The 26,601-nt window shown below is 43.9% G+C and overlaps 1 protein-coding gene across 2 annotated transcripts in view; it reads left to right on the top strand.

Annotated features, from left to right (window-relative positions):
- The window catches only part of LOC126109884 (calcium-binding mitochondrial carrier protein Aralar1), a 702,128-nt gene that overhangs the window by 528,722 nt on the left and 146,805 nt on the right, over positions 1-26,601 (top strand). The gene's annotated exons all lie outside the window — the stretch shown is intronic.

Below are 26,601 nucleotides of genomic sequence, written 5' to 3'. Positions count from 1 at the left end.
TCGACAGACACCTATTTCTCCTCCTTACACAAGGTATCACAACAACGTTTCACCAGGCAACGTCAGCACGTTGTAGGTGTCGCCACCGGCTTCAACCTTGTGTGAATGCTCTGAAAAGCTAATCATTTGCATATCACAGCATCTTCTTCCTGTCGGTTAAATTTCCTGTATGTAGCACGTCATCTTCGTGGTGTAGCAATTTTAATGGCCAGTGTACTTAAACCTAACCAACCTAAGGACAGCACACACATCCATGCCCGAGGCAGGAGTCTAACCTGCGACCGTAGCAGTAGTGCGGTTCCGGACTGAAGCGCCTAGAACCGCTCGGCCCCAACGGCCGGCTGCCAGTCTGTAGCTGTAATGCACACTACTGCTTGTGTTTCAGTCCTACGCCAGCGTATCAGTTAACGGCACCTAACGGCAAGTCACGACACTAACACAGGTGACAAATCAAATCCTGCAGCGCACGGTCTGAACATCATTCCTGTGAAGTTGGGTGCCCACACGGTAGACAGTTTACCACCTACACTGGCTCAAGTAGCGAACGTTGAATTATAGCCACCCTGTACTGTGTAATTTAACTCTTTCTTTACTGATAAAAATGATTATGACTGTAAATCTCTTTGTGATATACAGGGTGTTTCAAAAATGACCGGTATATTTGAAACGGTAATAAAAACTAAACGAGCAGCGATAGAAATACACCGTTTGTTGCAATATGCTTGGGACAACAGTACATTTTCAGGCAGACAAACTTTCGGAATTACAGTAGTTACAATTGTCAACAACAGATGGCGCTGCGGTCTGGGAAACTCTATAGTACGATATTTTCCACATATCCACCATGCGTAGCAATAATATGGCGTAGTCTCTGAATGAAATTACCCGAAACCTTTGACAACGTGTCTGGCGGAATGGCTTCACATGCAGATGAGATGTACTGCTTCAGCTGTTCAATTGTTTCTGGATTCTGGCGGTACACCTGGTCTTTCACGTGTCCCCACAGAAAGAAGTCACAGGGGTTCATGTCTGGCGAATAGGGAGGCCAATCCACGCCGCCTCCTGTATGTTTCGGATAGCCCAAAGCAATCACACGATCATCGAAATATTCATTCAGGAAATTAAAGACGTCGGCCGTGCGATGTGGCAGGGCACCATCTTGCATAAACCACGAGGTGTTCGCAGTGTCGTCTAAGGCAGTTTGTACTGCCACAAATTCACGAAGAATGTCCAGATAGCGAGATGCAGTAATCGTTTCGGATTTGAAAAATGGGCCAATGATTCCTTTGGAAGAAATGGCGGCCCAGACCAGTACTTTTTGAGGACTGCAACATGGGGCTTTTCGGTTCCCCATATGCGCCAGTTCTGTTTATTGACGAAGCCGTCCAGGTAAAAATAAGCTTCGTCAGTAAACCAAATGCTGCCCACATGCATATCGCCGTCATCAATCCTGTGCACTATATCGTTAGCGAATGTCTCTCGTGCAGCAATGGTAGCGGCGCTGAGGGGTTGCCGCGTTTGAATTTTGTACGGATAGAGGTGTAAACTCTGGCGCATGAGACGATACGTGGACGTTGGCGTCATTTGGACCGCAGCTGCAACACGGCGAACGGAAACCCGAGGCCGCTGTCGCATCACTTGCTGCACTAGCTGCGCGTTGCCCTCTGCGGTTGCCGTACGCGGTCGCCCTACCTTTCCAGCACGTTCATCCGTCACGTTCCCAGTCCGTTGAAATTTTTCAAACAGATCCTTTATTGTATCGCTTTTCGGTCCTTTGGTTACATTAAACCTCCGTTGAAAACTTCGTCTTGTTGCAACAACACTGTGTTCTAGGCGGTGGAATTCCAACACCAGAAAAATCCTCTGTTCTAAGGAATAAACCGTGTTGTCTACAGCACACGTGCACGTTGTGAACAGCACACGCTTACAGCAGAAAGACGACGTACAGAATGGCGCACCCACAGACTGCGTTATCTTCTATATCTTTCACATAACTTGCAGCGCCATCTGTTGTTGAAAATTGTAACTACTGTAATTTCGAAAGTTTGTCCGCCTGAAAATGTACTGTTGTCCCAAGCATATTGCAACAAACGGTGTATTTCTATCGCTGCTCGTTTAGTTTTTATTGCCGTTTCAAATATACCGGTCATTTTTGAAACACCCTATATATATATATATATATATATATATATATATATATATATATATATATATATATATATATATATATGCATGCGCGCTAGATAACGTTGTCGGTGTTAAAACGCTCACGTCGCGGAATTTTATTTCGCCGTTTCCATGCCGGAAAGCATGTTGCGCCTCCGGCCTGATTACTGTTTCCTCGAGGCCGCAGTTCCTTCTGTATTGACCGAGCGACGTGGCGCAGTGCTCAGCACAACTGGACTCGCATTCGGGAAGGCCCGGTTCAAATCCGCGACCGGACATGCAGATTTAGGTTTTCCGTGATTTCCCTAAATCGCTTAAGGCGAATGCCGGGATGGTTCCTTCGAAGGACTCGGCCGCTTTCCTTCTCCATCCTTGCCTAATCCGAGATCGTGCTCCGTCCCTAATGACCTCGATATCGACGGGACATTCAACCAATCTTCCTTCCTTTTCCTTTTGCGTTCTGCTAAGCGGGTGTTCAGTTCTTTCTGTAGTCTATCTTCCACTGCTATACGGCACAGCGGTGCGTAGAACAGAACCCTCTGTGTGACAACGAAAATGTCTTCTGGAAAATCCATCATGTATTCAGCAAGTAACAGTTATATGTTGTTGTTGTTGTTTTGGTCTTCAGTCCAGAAACTGGTTTGATGCAGCTCTCCATGCTACTCTATCCTGTGCAAGCTTCATCATCTCCCAGTACCTACTGCATCCTACATCCTTCTGAATCTGTTTAGTGTATTCATCTCTTGGTCTCCCTCTACGATTTTTACCCTCCACGCTGCCCTCAAATACTAAATTGGCGATCCCTTGATGCCTCAGAATATGTCCTACCAACCGATCCCTTCTTCTAGTCAAGTTGTGCCACAAATTTCTCTTCTCTCCAATTCTATTCAATACCTCCTCATTAGTTATGTGATCTAACCATCTAATCTTCAGCATTCTTCTGTAGCGCCACATTTCGAAAGCTAACAGTTATATAGCGAAGCGTATATGCATGCATATTCTGTAAAAGTGTGTGATGTATCAACTGGCCATCAGAATGCAAGCAGAGAGATGGGCACTAACAACAGAAGCCGCCCATACTGTGGCAAACCAGCATCCAACAATATGTTCTGGAAAACCATCTGAACATGAGATTGAAAAGCGTCGAAAATCAGTTCATTGAATAATGAATAACTATTTCAAAAAAGTGACTGGTTGCAGTTTTATGTGTTTGAATTGAATAAACTGTCATGGACTCTAAAATACGATGGTTGGACCTTTAATACTACAACTATTTATTTACCGCTCGTACAAAATAGTTCCGTGTTTCAGAGTTTTACTGACCTTCAAAGTAGTCACCAGCATTGTGTATAGCCCGTTGCCAGCGATGTGGAAGTCGTAGTATACTCTTAGCAGTGCCAGTTCTGTCGACAGTTGGAGCGGCGCGGTCTATAACTCGTCAAACTTGCAGCTCTGAAGCGAATGCTGTGAAGTATTTCCTTCAGTTTAGAAATTGCGCGGCATTCAGCTCGGACTGTGACGGTTAGGTTAACGCAACGTGGCAGAAGTTGGAATCTAGTAAAAAGAGATTCAACCGTTGCTGAAAATGTTTCAACAGAAATCCACCCACATGGCATAGATTCGGAAGTCTTATATAGTATTTAGAAAATCTGAAAGATGACCCTAGTGGAAGCATTTTAAGTCGATAATACCGGGTGATCAAAAAGTCAGTATAAATTTGAAAACTGAATAAATCACGGAATAATGCAGATAGAAAAGTACAAATTGACACACATGCTTGGAATGACATGGGGTTTTATTAGAATCAAAAAAATACAAAAGTTCACAAAATGTCCGACAGATGGCGCTTCATCTGATCAGAATAGCAGTAATTAGCATAACAAAGTAAGACAAAGCAAAGATGATGTTCTTTACAGGAAATGCTCAATATGTCCACCATCAATCCTCAACAATAGCAGTAGTCGAGGAATAATATTGTGAGCAGCAGTGTAAAGCATGTCCGGAGTTACGGTGAGGCGTTGGCGTCGGATGTTGTCTTTCAGTATCCCTAGAGATGTCGGTCGATCATGATACACTTGCGACTTCAGGTAACCCCAAAGCCAATAATCGCACGGACTGAGGTGTGGGGACCTGGGAGGCCATGCATGACGAAAGTGGCTGCTGAGCACACGATCATCATCAAACGACGCGCGCAAGAAATCTTTCACGCGTCTAGCAATACGGGGTGGAGCGCCATCCTGCATAAACATCGTACGTTCCAGCAGGTGTTTATCAGCCAGGCTGGGGATGATGCGATTCTGTAACATATCGTAGTACCTCTCACCCGTCACGGTAGCAGTTACGTTTTGCTGTCCAACGCCATCTGTCTGAAATTTCGTAAACTGTGTTTTTTTTTCTTTCTAATAAAACACCATGTCATTTCAAGCATGTATGTCACTTTTCACCTCTCTATCTACCTTATTCTGTGGTTTATTAAGTTTTCAAATTAATACTGACTTCTTGATCACCCGGTACATTTGGCGCATAATTCCAGCCTACTTTTAAATCATCAATGAAAAGTTTTCTTTTTTTTTTTTAGTCTGTTAAATTAAGACTAAGTTATACAAATAATAGTTTACAACTGTAAATTTAACTTAGTTTTCATGTGTTGTGAAAATTAACCTATCCATGTAAACTTTAATTTTCCTGTTTTACTCAAATATGACTATTTCTGGGTGATGCATAAATCTAATGCTTTGGTTTTTTGTGTACTCTATATGTCGTCATTTTTTGTATCTTCTGTATAAGTGATATTTATGTAGGTCTCACGTCATTGTGTCTGTGTTTGGGACGTTGTTGCCCCCTGACTATGACATGGGAAGCGTAAAGGGATTTCGTGGCCAAATAAACAATACTATTTTTCTTTCAACCTCCGACGCCTCATTTAGCGCTTCCATCTTTATTGCAACGCTCCGCCGCACACAGCAGGGCAATGAGGACACCCTGCAGCGTTACCGATGGGAAGTGTTTGGTTACCCACCATACTGTCCGGAGTTTGCGTTTTGATCTCTTCGCTCACACGAGCCGCTGGCTACGAGGACAGCATTTTAGCTTAAAAAGCGAGCAGCAGACCAGCGTAGGGAGTAGGCGGAAATCACAGGCAGCTTCTTTCTGTGTCGAGGGTGTCGGGAAGTTGTCTAGTGAGGTGATCACACGGAGTCATATTTTTCTATTTTTTAAAATTTATGATACGTGAAGTTCAGAACTCAAAAATCAGTAACCCAAATCAGTTCGATGCAACTCTCAAAAATTCTCAGGGAATCGACTTTGAAGTTTTCCGGCTGTGTGTAATACGCTCAGTAAGGTCTTTGCCTTTCGCCAAGATGTGACAGAACGCTCACGTAACATGTGGCAGGCGGCAGGCTTCGATTCGCTGTGGAATCAAATTTTTGTAGAAAAGTGCATATTTTACGAGTATTTCCATGTAACGGAGGTGGAAAAAGTGTAATTTATGATTTCTTTTTAATTTAAGCAATCTTTATTAATAATCCTTTATAAAAGATTGGTAATTAAGAATTCAGGTTTGCAGTGTAAAGAGGCTCAAAACAACCAGTTTCAGAAACAACACTACCGGTTTCCGAAACAACTGATTTCTGTTTTTTTTTTATTCTTGTTGTTTGTTGTAGTAAACATAGGAATCGAACAAAGACGGGAAATTTTTGCGTCACTCAGTTTTTATACACTCATAATCAAAATATCAAATTAAACAGTCTTGAAAAATTCTAAATGGTTGAAAACTACAAATGATCATCAGTATTCTCCTATTGATTCTAACTTCCTGAAACTGCTGGAAAAATCATGTTGTAATCGTCGATGATACCACTGTTCGAATCCTGCATCGGGCATGGATGTGTGGTGTCCTTAGGTTAGTTAGGTTTAAATAGTTCTTAGTTCTAGGGGACTGATGACCTTAGAAGTTAAGTCCCATAGTGCTCAGAGCCGTTTGAACCATTTTTTTTGATACCACTGTTTGGACATTTCGAAAAGTCTGTACTAAAGAGTGAACACTAAGGTTGAACAGTTCTGGTTTCCGCGTTAATTTGTCCGTTTTCAAGGGCTACAAGCATATGAAAGTATATTACGTAGTCACAGACAACAGGTCACTGTTTTTGTTGCAAACTACGAATCAACTGTTGTTAAGTTTTTAATTTATTGCTGCTACCATAATACCCTTCCTCTTCTATTATTTCATAGAAATCCCTGACACATCTTTAATCCTCTATAGCGACTGAAGCATTCTATTTCACTGCTAGAGTCACGCCCTAAAAATATTTCAGAGCAGGATTCGTGCCATTGCGCAATAGAACGGACGTCCGGCAACGACAGAGAAGAACTATCGTATAGAGCAGGCGGGGGCAAGCCTAGCGACAGGAATGCTGTAAGAGTTCTTACGGCATTTGTTTGTTGCTCATTTCTGTCGGCTTGTCATTACAATAGCCCTGATGGCTGTTCTCATTTTATATACACTACTCACCATTACAATTGCTACACCATGAAGATGACGTACTACAGACGATAAATGTAACCGACACGAAGAAGATGCTGTGATATGCAAATGATTAGCTTTCCAGAGCATTCGCACAAGGTTTGCGCCGATGGCGACACCTACAACGTGCTGACATGACGAAAGTTTACAACCGATTTTTCATACACAAACAACAGTTGACCGGCGTTGCCTGGTGAAACGTTGTTGTGATGCCTCGTGTAAGGAGGAGAAGTGCTTACCATCACGTTTCAGACTTTGATAAAGGTCGGATTGTAGCCTAATGCGATTGCGGTTTATCGTATCGCGACGTTGCTGCTCGCGTTGGTCGAGATCCAATGCCTGTTAGCAGAATATGGTATTGGTTGGTTCAGGAGGGTAATACGGAACGCCGTGCTGGATCCCAACGGCCTCGTATCACTAGCAGTCGAGATGACAGGCATCTTATCCGCATCGCTGTAACGGATCGTGCAGCCACGTCTCGATACCTGAGTCAACATATGGGGACGTTTGCAAGACAACAATAATCTGCACGAACAGTTCGACGACGTTTGCAGCAGCATGGACTATCAGCTCGGAGACAATGGCTGTCGTTACCCTTAACGCTGCATCACAGACAGGAGCGGCTGCGATGGTGTACTCAACGACGAACCTGGGTACACGAATGGCAGAACGTCATTTTTTCGGATGAATCCAGGTTCTGTTTAGAGCATCATGATGGTCGCATCCGTGTTTGGCGACATCGCGGTGAACGCACGTTGGAAGCGTATATTCGTCATCGCCATACTGGCGTATCACCCGGCGTGATGGTATGGGGTGCCATTGGTTGCACGTCTCGGTCACCTCTTGTTCGCATTGACGGCACTTTGAACAGTGGACACGTTACAGTTCAGATGTGCTACGACCCATGGCTCTACCCTTCATTCGATCCCTGCGAAACCCTACATTTCAGCAGGATAATGCACGACCGCATGTTGCAGGTCCTATACGGGCCTTTCCGGATACAGAAAATGTTCGACTGCTGCCCTGGCCAGCACATTCTCCAGAACGCTCACCAATTGAAAACGTCTGGTCAATGGTGGCCGAGCAACTGGCTCGTCACAATGCGCCAGTCACTACTCTTGATGAACTGTGGTATCCTGTTGAAGCAGCATGGGCAGCTGTGCCTGTACACGCCATCCAAGCTCTGTTTGACTCAATGCCCAGGCGTTATTACCGCCAGAGGTGGTTGTTCTGGGTACTGATTTCTCATGATCTATGCACCCATATTGCGTGAAAATGTTATCACATGTCGGTTCTAGTATGATACGTTTGTTGAATGAATACCCGTTTACATCTGCATTTATTCTTGGTGTAGCAATTTTAATGGCCGGTAGTGTAATAACGCAATATTTCAAACAAATGCAGATTCTACTTCTTCTCTTAAAAAAGGTTTATTTAAGAAAAAAAATTTTTCATTATGCTGTGGCTATTTGAAATTCGTCGTTTTACTCGGTTATAAGTAAAAAATAAAAAACCACGTGTTACAGCCGAGAGCAGACAAGCACTGCAAAATACGCGTTATCTAGAAGTGCAGGACCGGTCGGTTCTTCGCACCCCTGCAGTGCCGTAGCCTTGAGCGGTGGGTGACACCTGCCCCCGGGCAGAACACAGCGGCAACGGCAGCAGCAGCAGCAGGCGGCGCCTTTATTTTGGTGGCTGGGACGGCAGCCAGTTGGCGTGCGGAACAGCGAAAACAGTCCAGACACCCCTCCCCCCCCCCACTTCCCCCAACCCACATTGTCATTTGGCACTCTCGCTGCAGCTTCACCAAACGCGATTTCAATCTCCGTTGGTCCATCGTGTCCAGGAGACATCCCCTGGTATAATGTCAATAAAATTCACTAACAGACGTTGTAACGGAACATATTAAAGGCTTTACTGTACCGAAGTATGCGATACCCTCCAAATTCAACCAGTTTAACGAGTATTTATGATTATAGAAAAGTTATTGTGTATGTTAACAATGATTGCGTAACATGTCTCCATAAACAGTCAACCCATTAAATTACACTGAATAACTAACCCACACAAAAGTTAATATCACTTGATCACTGATACAGCAAAGGTCATCATGTAAAAACACTGAGTTCATCTTAAATAATTAATATGAAGTACGAAAAATAGTGTACAACTTAGGTATTTTGGATCTCCTTAAATAAAAATCACCCAGTGAAACCTATTTGTTCACTAGGAGCGGTTTCACTTAGTATTCACGAAATCAATCCTGTTTTAGACGAAAACCAATGTATTTCTTAATAATTCATGTTAATTACTTATTTATGCAAATTAGAGAAGTCAATTGACAAACTTCTAGAAAACGGACTTTTTGTAACAAAGAATTATTCTGTCAAGTCAACAAATCTGTCTGTCATTTTAATAACATGTTAAATTATGTCACTCGATGCAAATTAATAACTTTTCTGCACAAATTATGATAACAGATGTACATGTGACTTGTAAACTATATCTCTTTTTTGTAGTTCTTTGACAATGTTATAAATACGAGCAGCAAGAAGGGTCGGGAAGCAGTCGGAATGTCACTTTGGTACAGTGTGTTAGTGTGTTATTGTTTGAGGTGGATAAACAATGCAAAGAACATGTAAAGGAAGTTGTGTTGTGTCATAGTCTTTGGTGGACAGTGGAATTAAGATGGCCACCACAGAAATAAATATTTGAAGTTTACATATTTGTTGGTTTCGTTCATCCTTTATCATCAAAAGCACATAAAACAAAACACGGGACCTTATGTTTTTAACCCTAGACAACCAGATTTAGAGCCAGCATCAACATCGAGACACAGCAGCGATCCAGCAAGCAGCAGTGATTACTACAATGCATTGTAATGGCGCCAACCTAACATCAAGTGCTAACAAGCTCCGTAAATGGGAGTGAAATAGTGCGATTATAGCAATTAGCAATATCTACGACCAGGCGACCATTACAACGTGTACTTCAAGATATTTTGTTTTGAAGGCTATCAGTTTCAGCATTTCATTATCCCAACCTCAGGCCCCATACGCAACTATCAAAATAAACAAATGTGTCGTATAGCACCATAAATCACTGGATATCGTGAATTCAGTCAACTGAGGTCTGCTCAGCTGGTGTCACGTCTTTGAATGAAGCAATTTACGAGGGGCGTGTGAAATGTCCGTGCAAAACCCGAGAGATCGCACCACCGGTGCGTATCGAGGTCATGTCTAGTTAGTAGCATCTTTGGAAAGAACGCACACCAAGTTTCAGCCACATTGGTCTATTTCTTTGTGTTTGGCATTCGTGTGAATCAAGGAAGTCGAGTGACTGTAAAAAAAATCGACGAAAAAGAATTTCGTGTGTTGATTAAACATTACTTTGTGAAAGGCAAAACTCCTCAGGAGACTAAAGAGACGGTTGATAAACATGACGGTGACTCTGCACCTTCGATTAGAACAGTTTATAAGTGGGTTCAAAATTTTCGGAGTGGCCATATGGGCACAAGTGATGCTGAACGTTCTGGACGCCCTGTGGAGGTTACGACTCCAGAAATCATCGATAAAATCCATGATATGGTGATGGATGACAGAAGAGTCAAGGTGCGTGAGATTGCTAGTACTGTGGGCATCTCGAATGAACGGGTACATAATATTTTGCATAAATATTTTGACATGAGAAAGCTATCCGCAAGAGGGGTGCGCGGCGATTACCTACGCTCGATCAAAAACGGAATCGTGTGAAGTGTTGCAAGGATGGTTTGCAGCTGTTCAGGAAGAACCCGCAGGACATTAAGCATCGTTTCGTCACAGTGGATGAAACATGGATACATTACTATACTCCTGAGACCAAACAACAATCTATGCAATGAGTTACCAAGGGAGAATCTGCGCCAAAAAAGGCGAAGACCATTCCTTCGGCCGGAAAGGTTATGGCGACTGTCTTTTGGGAATCGCAAGGCATAATCCTCATCGACTATCTGGAAAAGGGTAAAACTATTACAGGTGAATTTTATTCATAGTTATTGGACCGTTTGAAAACCGAGCTGCAAGAAAAACGCCGCCGATTTGACCGTAAAAAAGTCCTTTTCCATCACGACAATGCACCATCACACACCTCAGCAGTTGTCGCAAAATTAATGGAAATAGGATTCCAACTCGTTTCACATCCCCCACTATTCTCGAGACTACTATTTGTTCCCCAGTTTGAAGAAATGGCTGGCAGGACAAAGATTTTATTCAAACGAGGTGGTGGTTGCCGGCCTGTTTTGCCGAGCGGTTCTAGGCGCTTCAGTCTGGAACCGCGCGACCGCGACGTCGCAGGTTCGAATCCTGCCTCGGGCATGGATGTGTGTGATGTCCTTAGGGGACTGATGACCTCAGATGTTAAGTCTCATAGTGCTCAGAGCCATTTTTGTGAGGAGGTGATAGCAGCAACTAATAGCTATTACGCAGACTTTGACAAATCCTATTATTCGGAAGGGACCAACAAATTAGAGCAGCATTGGACGAAGTGTGCAAGTCCAAAACGAGACTTTGTCGAAAAATAAAAAAGGTTTACCCCAAACACTTAAGTATTTTTATTTTTGCACGGACGTTTCAAACGCCCCTCGTATAACGATTGAATTCACGATATCCACAACGAGTTCGTTTATTTGGATAGATGCGTATGGGGCTTGAAAATGGCATAACGATTCGCTGAAACTGGCAGCCTTCACAGTAAAAAAAATATATATATTTTAAAGTACACGGCAGTTGGTGAATTGTATTGACATTGGCATAAGCGCGATTTCTGTGTAACCTTGACTTGGTCCATGTTAACGGCGGCTGAACTTCGTGGTTGAGGGTTGAGTTACGGCGGAACCTCGGTTATCAGGACCAGGTGGGATCGTAGATCAACCGAATTACACAAAATCCTGGTAATCTAAAAGTTCATACAAAAACTAAGGAGGCTGCATTTAAAGACCGAAAGTCGGTGGTTCCCAAACGTGGGCTAAAATCTAATTTTCTGAGGGGGGGTAAAAACAAAGGGGTTTGACTGTCCCGAAAGTAAATTCTTTTTATATTATTATTATTACTATCATCACAATTGCAAGACTGTGACACTGTTACCAGAATTTGCCAATAGTTACACTGAGGAGACTGAACTCATAGGATACAACCTAACTTCGTTCTCACCTCCTTTTCCCCGGCATAGTATAGCAACTCGACGTGTACATTGTGTGAAGATCAACCAAACAATTCAAAATCAAAGGCGGTAAAATAGTCTATATTAAACAGAGTCAAAGTCGAAGTTCGGAATAGCTGTTTATTAGCATGTCATGGTCTCAACAAGGCGCCGGAAATCGCCTGCAAAAATGCGGTGCCTTGCTCCCTCTATAAAAAAAATGTTCAAATGTGTGTGAAATCTTATGGGACTTAACTGCTAAGGTCATCAGTCCCTAAGCTTACACACCAATTAACCTAAATTATGCTAAGGACACACACACACACACACACACACACACACACACACACACACACACACACACACACACGCGCGCGCGCGCCCGAGGGAGCACTCGAACCTCCGCGGGACCAGCCGCACAATCCATGACTGCAGCGCCTGAGACCGCTCGGCTAATGCCGCGCCGCGCTCCCTCTATAGCCATCCGTAATTCCAAAAGAATTACCGGTGCAGGAGTTTGTGCACGAACTGACCTCTAGATTACGACGCATAATTGAGCGATGGGATTCATGTCGGGCTATCTGGGCTGCCAAATTATTCGCTCGAATTGTCCAGAATGTTCATCAGACTAGTTACGAACAGATGTGGCCCGGTGAAATGGTGTATTACCGTGCATATAAATTCCATCGTTGTTTGGGAATATGAAGTCCGTGAATGGGTGCAAAAGGTCTCCAAGTAGGCAGACATAGTCATTTCCGGTCTATAGTGACTTCAGTTCGACAAGAGGAGGCAGTCCCACACTATTATGAAGCCATCGCCAGCTTGCACATTGCTTTGTTGACAACCTGGGTCCATGGCTTCGTGGTCTCTGCGTCGTCTCTCTCTCTCTCTCTCTCTCTCTCTCTCTCTCTCTCTCTCTCTCTCTATTAGTGTAGTCGGTTCCGACTCTTCGTGACCCCATGAACCAAATCACGCCATATTTTCGTGTCTTGCACTTTCTCCCGTAGACCTTCCAGGTTGGAACACATTGCTTCTGTGATGCCATCGATCCATCTCATCCTCTTACGTCCTCTTCTTCTAGTTCCTTCAATCTTCCCCAGCATTAATGTTTTTTCCAGCGGGGCATGCCTTCGCATTGTGTGTCCAAAGTAGGTCAGCTTTTGTTTTAACATTAGACCTTCCAGGGAGAAATCTGGTTTAATTTGCTCCAATATTGATCTGTTGGTTCTCTTTGCAGTCCATGGAACTCTAAGAAGTTTCCTCCAACACCACAATTCGAAGGAGTCAATTCTTCGCCGTTCAGCCTTTCTAATGGCCCAGGTCTCACATCCATACATCACAACTGGAAAGACCATAGCCCTCACAATACGGATCTTTGTTGCTAGTGTTTTATCTCTGGACCTTATAACCTTGTCAAGGTTTGACATCGCCTGTCTACCGAGCAACAGGCGTCTCCGGATTTCATGGCTGCAGTCGCCATCAGCAGAGATCTGGGAACCGAGATAACTGAATGTGGTCACTACCTCCATGGTTTCTCCTGCTATATCCCACGAACTGGTAGGTGTAGTTGCCATAATTTTCGTTTTCTTCACATTCAGCACAAGACCGGCCTTTTCACTTTCGTCTTTCACCTTCAGTAAGTGTGTTCTCAATTCTTCTTCACTTTCTGCCAACAGGATCGTATCATCCGCGTACCTGAGGTTGTTTACATTTATTCCAGCTATTTTAATTCCTGTTTCTCCTTCATCTAGCCTCGTATTCCTCATAACATGTTCTGCATACAGATTGAATAAGTACGGTGACAGTATGCAGCCTTGCCGGACCCCTTTCTGAATCTTTATCCATTTCGTTGTTCCATACATAGTTCTCACCGTGGCTTCTTGGTCAAGGTATAAACTCCGTATCAGATGAATGAGGTGATCTGGTACACCCATGTTTTTCAGTACGTTCCATAATTTGTTGTGATCGGCGCAGTCAAAGGCTTTGGCGTAGTCAATAAAGCAGAGGTACACATCTTTCTGGAATTCTCTCGCTTTTTCCATAATGCACCGAATATTAGCAATTTGATCTCTAGTTCCTCTTCCTTTCCTAAATCCAGCTTGTTCTTTTGGTAGCTCTCGATCTAGATATTGGTGAAGTCTGCGTCGTACTGTAGCCCAATCATCACTTCTTACCATCTGAAATCGGCACTCAGCTGGCCATGCCGCGGTTTTTCAATCGTTTAGGGTCCAGCCGGTGTGGTCACTTGCCCAGGAGCGGCGTTACAGGCGATGTGCTATTAGCAAAGGCACTCATGTCGGTCGTCTGCTGCCATATCCCATTAACGCCGCATTGCCTTAACAGATACGTTCTTCGCACTTCCGAAATTGATTTCTGCGGTTATTTCACGCAATGTTGCTTCTCTGTTGGCACTTTTTTTTGTGGTTTTAGGGCGCAAAACTTCAATGGTCATTAGCGCCCAGACTACGTTAGGAATGCACCGCCAGGCACAAGTTTAAAACAGCAACTAAAAGGGAAAACACGATAAAAGACAGACTGACAGGCATAGGATTAAAAATAAACAGCATAATCAAAGGTCCTGAGAGAGGTTGGTCAAGTTGATAAAATGAAGAACGCGAGCAGCTGCTCGTGGGTCATCCGCTAAAATGGCATCTAGACTACAGGGCAGGCCATGATCAAGACGCAGTGTGACAGCTCTATGCGAACGCTGCTACTCCCGGTCGTTAAGTGAACGCTGTCGGCCACTACGTTGTCCTTGGCGACAGTTTGGGTTTGGATTGTTTGGGGGAAGAGATCAAACTACGAGGTCCGCGGTCTCATCGCATTAGGGAAGGACGGGGAAGGAAGTCGGCCGTGTCGTTTCAAAGGAACCATCCCGGTATTTGCTTGGAGCGATTTAGGGAAATCATGGAAAACCTAAATCAGGATGGCCGGACGCGGGATTGAACCGTCGTCCTCCCGAATGCGAGTCCAGTGTGTTAACCACTGCGCCGCCTCGCTCGGTGTGTTCTTGGTGAGAGGTAATGCATGAAATGTGGTTTTCTCTCCACATTGTTGACGGGTAGATTGCGGAATATTGAACTTCCTAATGGTTTTCGAAATAGAATGTTCCATGCGTCTAGTTCCAACTACCAGTCCGCGTTCATAGTCTGTTAAAATCTTGCGGCCACAATCGCGTGGGAAATCTTATCGCGTGAATCACCTGAGTTCAAATCACAGCTCTGCCAGTGCACTGCCCTTTCATACACTACTGGCCATTAAAATTGCTACACCAAGAAGAAATGCAGATGATAAACGGGTATTCATTGGACAAATATATTATACTAGAACTGACATGTGATTACATTTTCACGCAGTTTGGGTGCATAGATCCTGAGAAATCAGTACCCAGAACAACCACCTCTGGCCCTAATAACGGCCTTGATACGCCTGGGCATTGAGTCAAACAGAGCTTGGATGGCGTGTACAGCTTCAACACGATACCACAGTTCATCAAGAGTAGTGACTGGCGTATTGTGACGAGCCAGTTGCTCGGCCACCATTGACCAGACGCTTCCAATTGGTGAGAGATCTGGAGAATGTGCTGGCCAGGGCAGCAGTCGAACATTTTCTGTATCCAGAAAGGCCCGTACAGGACCTCCAACATGCGGCCGTGCACTATCCTGCTGAAATGTAGGGTTTCGCAGGGATCGAATGAAGGAATGAGTCACGGGTCGTAACACATCTGAAATATAACGTCCACTGTTCAAAGTGCCGTCAATGCGAACAAGAAGTGACCGAGACGTGTAACCAATGGCACCCCATACCATCACGCCGAGTGATACGCCAGTATGGCGATGACGAATACACGCTTCCAATGTGCGTTCATCGCGATGTCGCCAAACACGAATGCGATGATCATGATGCTGTACACAGAACCTGGATTCATCCGAAAAAATGACGTTCTGCCATTCCTGCACCCAGGTTCGTCGTCGAGTACACCATCGCAGGCGCTCCTGTCTGTGATGCAGCGTCAAGGGTAACCGCAGCCATGGTCTCCGAGCTGATAGTCCATGCTGCTACAAACGTCGTCGAACTGTTCGTGCAGATGGTTGTTGTCTTGCAAACGTCCCCATCTGTTGACTCAGGGATCGAGACGTGGCTGCACGATCCGTGACAGCCATGCGGATAAGATGCCTGTCATCTCGACTGCTAGTGATACGAGGCCGTTGGGATCCAACACGCCATTGCGTATTACCCTCCTGAACTCACCGATTCCATATTCTGCTAACAGTCGTTGGATGTCGACCAACGCGAGCAGCAATGTCGCGATACGATATACCGCAATGTCGATAGGCTACAACCCGACCTTTATCAAAGTCGGAAACGTGAAGGTACACATTTCTCCACCTTGCACGAGGCATCACAACAACGTTTCACCAGGCAACCCCGGTCAACTGCTGTTTGTGTATGAGAAATCGGTTGTAAACTTTCCTCATATCAGCACGGTGTAGGTGTCGCCACCGGCGCCAACCTTGTGTGAATGCTCTGAAAATGTAATCTACATCTACATCCATACTCCGAAAGCCACCCGACGGTGTGTGCATATCACATCATCTTCTTCCTGTCGGTTAAATTTCGCGTCTGTAGCACGTCATCTTCGTTGTGTAGCTATTCTAATGGCTAGTAGTGTATGAGCATTGCAATATGTAAACAAGAAAAAAATACTTTTCTATGTGTGTGCTAAGCCTTGCGACAATATTTCATGTAATATAGCTACAGCAAGTCTGTGAAATAGCTTCATTCATTTACAGTGTTTTCCGAAATTGCCGTTATAAACTTCTAGGGGGGCGTGAGTTCACAATATTTTGAATAGGAACCCACGTCCGTAAACATACCGTGTCCTTTCTATTACGGTTTCAATTCAGATATGTAATGCGTCGATGTCGTTGAGGGGAAGAGAAAGGTATCGGGGTTGCCCTGTCCCGGTATGTAATACAGTATTCACGATGACGTGTTCTCCGTCAGACGGTCGCTTGATGTCACTTACCGTCTGTCTTGCTGCGAGACTCCTGTAGAGACAGAGAAAGATCTGTTAGCACGAGTTCTGTCGCCGCACTACAAACTGAAGACACATCAGGTCGGATGGAGAGTATGCACCAGAACTTGCTACGTCCGTACCATGTCCGTAACAACGTTGGTGGTCCCCACATCGAGGCGCAGTAGTACTCTCCTGTACGTACAGTATGCTCGCTTCTTTTTTGTTTTGGAATGATGTAAACACGTAATGTTTGTGTTAATACAAAAAATGTGCTTTAGTGATAAATTATGGTTCGGTATGTTTCTTTTCGAACTGTTACCTAATAATTGTACTGCTTCACGCCTAATTCAATTCCTCGAGCAGAAGTGGACGAGGTGAACGCCTGAATTGAAACTGTCGTAGAAACAGTACGTGTCCGGACGTGGGTTCCTATTCAAAATATTATGCAACAGTTAACTTTTTTCATCTTACTGAATTATACTTCCTCTGAGACATATGAATCTCAACTTCACCTTCGATAATCATAGAATCTGAAGAAATGAATTAAAATTTGTGCCATGGCCGGGACTCGAACCCAGATATCCTGCTTACTTAGCAGATGTGCTAACCATTACATCACTGCAGCAGCCTCGCTGAAACTGCTGCACGGACTGCCTTCTTCAGCCTCTATCATTATCGAATTAATTCCATGTTATAAATGTTTAGAAACTCACTAAAGAGAGTCACTGTTCAATAGCTACAGATTTCATATTTGATAAGATTGCATAGTGGCAGAATTATAAAACAATTGACATTGATGTTACATACAGTGTTCAATCCCAAAATATGAAACTCCAGTCCATGTTCTAAACACTACTGTTCTCTCTCCATAACTTAAGACTCACCCCTGAAAAACTAAATAGAAACGTTACAGATCTCCGATGCTGAGCACCAGCTATATGTTTCCGCTGCAAGTCTTCAGTTAACATTTACCAAGACGACAATTATTCAGAATGTGAAAGAAATTTATGGAAATAAAGTGGTTACATATTTTTGAACATAATTTTGGAATGAAATTTTCGTGACTGAATAGTGCAAGCTGCGGAAACATCTGCTAGCTACTGATGAAAGAAACAATTGACATTTTACAGGATAATTAACATTCTCATAATTCAAACCTAAAAACGGATTTCCAAAATGTTGCAGAAAATATGGGAAAGAAATAAACTTCAAATAAATGTTCCCATAGAACATATTGATTCCAAAGCCTACCGTTTTGAGCATCAGATTTGCAATCTTCGAAAAAACAGTTGAAAAATGGAGGAACTGTAAATTTGGTTAATCAGAATATGTATCGTAATTTAGTACTGAACGTATGTCCATTCGGTAAAGATTCGTTGTAGGTGCAGAGACGTCATAAACCTGAAAACTGAAGTAATCAGTAAGGTTTATTGAGACACATCGTTTGTGTGCAGCACAACATTTCAACAACATAATTCAACGTCAGCTCCTGTATGAGACTCCATTCGAATTAAATCAATTGTACTCATTTAACTCTTAGCACCATTCCGCTGTTCACTCAAAATGATCACAGATTTCGATGTAAAATCGCATTAAGATTCTCTTGCATATTTTCGGAAATTTCTGCTCGCCTTTGGTTCGAGTTGTTAAAACAAAAAACAAAAAAATAGAATGGATAAAAAATGATTCATTTTAGTTTGAATTCTAGTTGTTAATTTCTGCTTCCCTTGGCGAATAAGTACGTATATTGTTAAAAGTACAGTACTATTTTTAACTTTATACTGGTCAGCCTTATTTCGATTTTTTCTTGATTCTACCTTGAACAGTGGCACTTTCATTAAATCAGGCGCTCAATTATTCGATTTTTTGTGAAGTCCCTTGAACTTCAAATTATGGACTGTACTTGCCAAACGCTGCGCTTTCACATTGTTTACTTGTCTCCTCTTGATCAACACCATCACCACCACCACCACCACCACCACCACCACCACCACCACCACCACCACCACACCACACAATCTTGTCTGCACGTCGTCGTTGTCGTCGTCATCATCGTCAGTTTCACCATGATAATGATCGTTGCATTAAGGTCTTAAACTCGTACACAGCCACGTGGCTCCCGCAATTTTTCTGACGTTATCTAGCCACCTTCTATTAGGTCGTTTTCTCGCTTTTTCCTTAGCTCTGGGAATCTGACAATCCAGGATTAGACAACATGTTTTTCTTCTTCCACACGTGTGCACATGTTGTCGCCTCCACCTAAAGTAACATACGGTTTTGATGATGTTCCTCGCACCAAAAATTGCAATAAATCATCATCATCATCATCGTTTTCGGCCCTAGGGCAGGTCTCCACATGTAGTTCTCCATGCTGTCCTGACATTTGCTACCCTCTTCGCTTTCTAATAATTGATTTCCATCCTTATACTATCGACCATCTGGTATCGTCTTCTTCTTCTTCTTCTTCTTCTTCTTCTTCTTCTTCTTCAATTCACCGTTCCTTCCACAGAATCCATCAGCAAACTATCTCTTTTCATCCAATGTCCAAGCCAGTTGTGTTTCCTCTTCCCGATTGCCTTCAGAATTTTTCTCTCTTTCCCCACTCCTATGAACATCTCTCTCTTTCTCATTTCCTTTACGTATTATATCCCTTCCATCCTCCTCCAAACCCATATCTCCAAAGGTTCCATTCTTCTTTCTCCCTCTTTCCTTAGTGTCCATGTCTCAGCTCCGCACAATGCCACGCTTCATATGAAGCACTCCGCCAGTCTCTTCCTCAAGTCCATGCACCCACATAGAAGCCTCCTCTTCTTATTAAATGCCACTTTATCAATTGCTATACCTGTTTTCACCTCCTTATTTTGTCCGTAATTATGGTTCCTAGATATCTGAAAGCACTAATTTCTTCTATACGTCCCTGTCCTAACTTTATAGTTGTTCATACATTTATAGAACCTACCACCATACATTTTGTCTTTTTCTCATTAATCCTCATTCCAAATTCCTCAAAAGTCTTATTTAATTCTTTTAATATTTCGGTCAAAGTTCTTTCGCTCTCTTCCAATAACACTATATCATACGCAAATAGAATACATTCTATCCTCCTATCACAAACCTGCCCTCCATAATATGCTCCAAATACACTGAAGAGCCAAGGAAACCGGCACATCTGTCTAATATCGTGTAGGGTCCCCGCGAGCACGCAGAAGTGTCGCAGCACGACGTGGAGTGGACTCGATTATTGTCTGAAGTAGTGCTGGAGGGAACTGACGCATGAATCCAGCAGGGCTGTCCAGAAATCTGTCAGAGTACGAGGGGCTGGAGATTTCTGAAAAGGACGTTGCAAGGCATCCCAGATATCCTCAATAATGTTCATGTCTGGGGCGTTCGGTGGCCAGCGGAAGTGTTTAAAAAAGAATGTTCCTGGAGCCACTCTGTAGCAATTCTGGACGTTTGGGGTGTCGCACTGCCCTGTTGGAATTGCCCAAGTCCGTCGGAATGCACAGTGGACCTGAATGGATGCAGGTGGTCATACATGATGCTTACGTACCTGTCATCTGTCAGAGTCGTACCTAGACGTATCAGGTGTCCCATATCACTCCATCTTCACACGCCCCACAACATTACAGAGACTCCACCGGCTTGAAAAGTCCCCTGCTGACATACAGTGTCCATGCATACGCGAGGTTGTTTCCACATCCGTACACGTCCATCCGCTCGATACAATTTGAAACGAGACTCGACCGTAACATGTTTCCAGTCATCAACAGTCCATTGTCGGTGTTGACGCGCCGAGGCGACGCGTAAAGCCCAGTGTAGTGCAGTCGTCTAGGGTACACGAGCGGGCCTTCGGCTCCGTAAGTCCATATCGTTTATGTTTCTTTGAATGGTTCGCACGGTGACACTTCTCGATGGCCCAGCATTGAAACGTGCAGCAATTTACGGAAGGGCTGCACTTCTGTCAGGGTGAACCATTCTCTTCAGTCGTTCTTGCAGTATATTTACCTTCGGAGATCTGATGTTTTTCCGGATTCCTGATATTATCGGTACACTCGTGAAAAGATCGTACGGGAAAATGCCCACTTCATCGCTACATCAGAGATGGCTGTGTCCCATCGCTAGTGCGCCGACTATAATAAACTCACTGAAATCTTGATAAACTGCCATTGTAGCAGCAGTAACCGATCTAACAACTGCGCCAAACATTTGTTGTCTTATACAGGGTGTTACAAAAAGGTACGGCCAAACTTTCAGGAAACATTCCTCACACACAAAGAGAGAAAATATGTTATGTGGACATGTGTCCGGAAACGCTTACTTTCCATGTTAGAGCTCATTTTATTACTTCTCTTCAAATCACATTAATCATGGAATGGAAACACACAGCAGCAGAACGTACCAGCGTGACTTCAAACACTTTGTTACAGGAAATGTTCAAAATGTACTCCGTTAGCGAGGATACATGCATCCACCCTCCGTCGCATGGAATCCCTGATGCGCTGATGCAGCCCTGAACAATGGCGTATTGTATCACAGCCGTCCACAGTACGAGCACGAAGAGTCTCTACATTTGGTACCGGGGTTGCGTAGACAAGAGCTTTCAAACGCCCCGATAAATGAAAGAGGGTTGAGGTCAGGAGAGCGTGGAGGCCATGGAATTGGTCCGCCTCTACCAATCCATCGGTCACCGAATCTGTTGTTGAGAAGCGTACGAACACTTCGACTGAAATGTGCAGGAGCTCCATCGTGCATGAACGACATGTTGTGTCGTACATGTAAAGGCACATGTTCTAGCAGCACACGTAGAGTATCACGTATGAAATCATGATAACGTGCTCCATTCAGCGTGGGTGGAAGAACATGGGGCCCAATCAAGATATCACCAACAATGCCTGCCCAAACGTTCACAGAAAATCTGTGTTGATGACGTGATTGCACAATTGCGTGCGGATTCTCGTCAGCCCACACGTGTTGATTGTGAAAATTTACAATTTGATCACGTTGGAATGAAGCCTCATCCGTAAAGAGAACATTTGCACTGAAATGAGGATTGACACATTGTTGGATGAACCATTCGCAGAAGTGCACCCGTGGAGGCCAATCAGCTGCCCATACAGTGACGTGGTCAACGTTACCTTGTACAGCAGCAACTTCTCTGACGCTGACATTAGGGTTATCGTCAACTGCACGAAGAATTGCCTCGTCCATTGCAGGTGTCCTCGTTGTTCTAGGTCTTCCCCAGTCGCGAGTCATAGGCTGGAATGTTCCGTGCTCCCTAAGACGCCGATCAATTGCTTCGAACGTCTCCTGTCGGGACACCTTCGTTCTGGAAATCTGTCTCGATACAAACGTACCGCGCCACGGCTATTGCTCCCTGCTAATCCATACATCAAATGGGCATCTGCCAACTCCGCATTTGTAAACATTGCACTGACTGCAAAACCACGTTCGTGATGAACACTAACCTGTTGATGCTGCGTACTGATGTGCTTGATGCCAGTACTGTAGAGCAATGAGTCGCATGTCAACACAAGCACCGAAGTCAACATTAGCTTCCTTCAATTGGGCCAACTGGCGGAGAATCGAGGAAGTACAGTACATACTGACGAAACTAAAATGAGCTCTAACATGGAAATTAAGCGTTTCCGGACACATGTCCACATAACATCTTTTCTTTATTTGTGTGTGAAGAATGTTTCCTGAAAGTTTGGCCGTACCTTTTTGTAACACCCTGTATAGGCGTTGCCGACCGCAGCGCCGTATTCTGCCTGTTTCTATGTCTCTTTATTTGAATAAGCATGCCTATACAACTTTTTTCGGCGCTCAGTGTGTTAAACAGTACTGAGGGAAGATAATAGGCTAGCGTCTCTCCCCTTCCAACTGTGCTTTATAATTAACCGCAGTTATTTGCCTCCCTTACGAGAAAGACACATTGGTGGGAACGGTGCAGAGGAAACAGAAATGCTGTGTGTGTCGGTGGTAAGTGAAGCGTTATCGGAGCGGTCGGCGTTTACGTAAGCAGCTGGCGCGACGGCCTTGGCTACGAAACCTTATCGCGTGCGCTTGTCCGAGGTTCGCGAACAACTGGTCCAGTCGCAGACCCCAGCTGAGAAATTGCAGGCGGAGGTCGCAGTCTACTTACTACAGGGTGTCCAAAAGGGACGCCACAACTTCAGTGCCATGTTACTCGACTTGTGAGCAGCGTACAGGAGAAAAAAGGAAACTGTGTGTGACGCACCAACTCAAAAAAAATTTATTCTGGTTCTGTATTGTTCCTGCCACCCGTCAGTGTTGCGTCCGACACGTCTAGTTTGTTTCCGTTTGCTCAGGAAACAGCGCTAGTGTGCGCTAACGTGTGTTACGTATGTAAACCAAATGAACAACTTGATAATAAATTCAAAAAAATGGCTCTGAGCACTATGGGACTCAACATCTTAGGTCATAAGTCCCCTAGAACTTAGAACTACTTAAACCTAACTAACCTAAGGACATCACACACACCCATGCCCGAGGCAGGATTCGAACCTGCGACAGTAGCAGTCCCGCGGTTCGGGAGTGCAGCGCCAGAACCGCTAGACCACCGCGGCCGGCATAATAAATTCAGTTGGGAGGAGCACACCACAGAACTGCAGAAACGCCTTAACAAATCTGTATTTGCAGTTCGAGTGTTAGCTGACATAAGCGACATAAAAATGAAAAAGCTTGCATACTTTGCCTACTTTCATTCCGTAATGTCATATGGTATAATATTTTGGGGTAACTTGTCAAGTCAAACAAAAGTTTTCAGAGTCCAAAAGCGTGTAATATGTATTATTTGTGGAGTAAACTCATGGACGTCCTGTACAAACCTCTTCAAAGAACTACGTATACTAACTACTGCCTCTCAGTATATTTACTCCTTAATGAAATTTGTCCTAAATAATATATCTCTTTTTTCCAACAAACAGCTCAGTTCATACATACAATACCAGAACAAAAAAGATCTGCACAAGGACTTAAAAGCACTTACTTTAGTTCAAAAAGGTGTCCACTACTCAGGAACACTCATCTTCAATAATTTGGCAGCAAACATAAAAACTTTAAGTTACAAATAAAGATCAGTTTAAAAGGAGCCTGAAAGACTTACTAGTGGCCAACTCCTTCTACTCCATTGACGAATTTTTTAATAGAAACAAATGATGTATATATTCATACTATTAGTATTGTTATTTCAGCTTAAAATAATAATATTGACATGTTCCGCATCCACGAGGATCTCCTCAGCACGGATTTATAAAACGAAAAACTAATCTCTAATCTGAACCTGATTTATCGTTCTTGTGCAACGCAGCTAGCTCTTTATTCGCACGAAGTAATGGCCGCTATCGACAGGGGATCCAAGTTGATTCCGTATTTCTAGATTTCCGGAAACCTTTGACACCGTTCCTCACAAGCGACTTCTAATCAAGCTGCGCGCCTATGGGGTATCGTCTCAGTTGTGCGACTGGATTCGTGATTTCCTGTCAGGAAGGTCACAGTTCGTAGTAATAGACGGCAAATCATCGAGTAAAACTGAAGTGATATCAGGTGTTCCCCAGGGAAGCGTCCTGGGACCTCTGCTGTTCCTGATCTATATACGAGTAAATGACCTGGGTGACAATCTGAGCAGTTCTCTTAGGTTGTTCGCAGATGATGCTGTAATTTACCGTCTAGTAAGGTCATCCGAAGACCAGTATCAGTTGCAAAGCGATTTAAAAAGATTGCTGTATGGTGTGGCAGGTGGCAGTTGACGCTAAATAACGAAAAGTGTGAGGTGATCCACACGAGTTCCAAAAGAAATCCGTTGGAATTCGATTACTCGATAAATAGTACAATTCTCAAGGCTGTCAATTCAACTAAGTACCTGGGCGTTAAAATTACGAACAACTTCAGCTGGAAAGGCCACATAGATAATATTGTGGGGAAGGCAAGCCAAAGGTTGCGTTTCATTGGCAGGACACAGAAGATGCAACAAGTCCACTAAAGAGACAGCTTACACTACACTCGTTCGTCCTCTGAATATTGCTGCGCGGTGTGGGATCCTTACCAGGTGGGATTGACGGAGGACATCGAAAGGGTGCAAAAAAGGGCAGCTCGTTTTGTATTATCAGGTAATAGGGGAGAGAGTGTGGCAGATATGATACGCGAGTTGGGATGGAACTCATTAAAGCAAAGACGTGTTTCGTTGCTGCGAAATCTATTTACGAAATTTCAGTCACCAACTTTCTCTTCCGAATGCGAAAATATTTTGTTGAGCCCAACCTACATAGGTAGGAATGATCATCAAAATAAAATAAGAGAAATCAGAGCTCGAACAGAAAGGTTTAGGTGTTCGTTTTTCCCGCGCGCTGTTCGGGAGTGGAATGGTAGGAGATAGTATGATTGTGGTTCGATGAACCCTCTCCCAAGCACTTAAATGTGAATTGCAGAGTAATCATGTAGATGTAGATGTATAAGGGCAAAAACTGTTTATCTAAGTGTCGTATACGACACAGCCTTGTGACATGTGTCCTGATATTCCAACCTGTGTCAGGAAGCTTCATCAATTTCTACGTGTGCTCTCGTTGTGGCACGCACAGTATCTAGTCGGAGTATCCGGTGTACTGTCTCAGTTATGTGACTGGATTCGTGATTTTCTATCAGAGAGGTCACAGTTCGTAGATGACGGAAAGTCATCGAGTAAAACAGAAGTGATTTCTGTCGTTTCCCACTGTAGTGTTACATGCCCTCTGCTCTTCCTTACCTATATAAATGATTTTGGAGACAATCTGAGGAGCCGTCTTACGTTGTTTGCAGATGACGCTGTCGTTTATCGTCTAGTAAAGTCATCAGAAGATCAAAGCAAATAGTAAAACGATTTAGAAATGACATCTCAATGGAAAATTGGCAGTTGATCCTAAACAATGAGAAGTGTGAGGCGATCCACACGAGCGCTGAAAGGAATCCGTTAAACTTCGGTTACTCGACAAACCAGTCAAATCTCAAGGTCATAAATTCAACTAAATACCTAGGAATTACAAAAACAAACAATTTAAACTGGAAAGAACACACACAACATGTTGTGCGGAAGGCGAAATGAAGAGTGCGTTTTATTGGTAGAACACTTAGAAAATGTAACAGATCTACTAAGGACACTGCCTACACTACGCTTGTCCGTCCTCTTTTAGAATACTTCTGTGCGATGCCGGATCCTTACCAGATACGATTGACGGAGTTCATCGAGAAATTTCAAAGAAGAGCAGCACGTTTTATATCATCGCGAAATAGGGCAGAGCGTGTCGTCGTCATGATACAGGATTTGGGATGGACATCGCCGGCCGGAGTGGCCGAGCGGTTCTAGGCGCTACAGTCTGGAACCGCGCGACCGCTACGATCGCAGGTTCGAATCCTGCCTCGGGCATGGATGTGTGTGATGTCATTAGGTTAGTTAGGTTTAAGTAGTTCTAAGTTCTAGGGGTTGATGACCTCAGAAGTTAAGCCCCGTAGTGCTCAGGGCCATTTGGAGTGGACGTCGTTAAAACAAAGGCGTTTTTCGTTGCGGCGGAATCTTCTCACGAAATTTCAATCACCAATTTTCTCCTCCGAAATGCGAAAATATTTTGTTGACGCTGACCATCATAATGAAATCAGAGTTCGCGCGGAAAGATATAGCTGTTGATGTTTTCCGGGCGCTGTTCGAGATTGGAATAATAGAGAA

This window comes from Schistocerca cancellata, chromosome 12 (assembly GCF_023864275.1).
Source record: "Schistocerca cancellata isolate TAMUIC-IGC-003103 chromosome 12, iqSchCanc2.1, whole genome shotgun sequence".
In the NCBI taxonomy this organism is placed as follows: Eukaryota; Metazoa; Arthropoda; class Insecta; order Orthoptera; family Acrididae; genus Schistocerca; species Schistocerca cancellata.
Note: the sequence above shows the minus strand (reverse complement) of the source record. Positions and strands in the feature narration are given on the sequence as shown.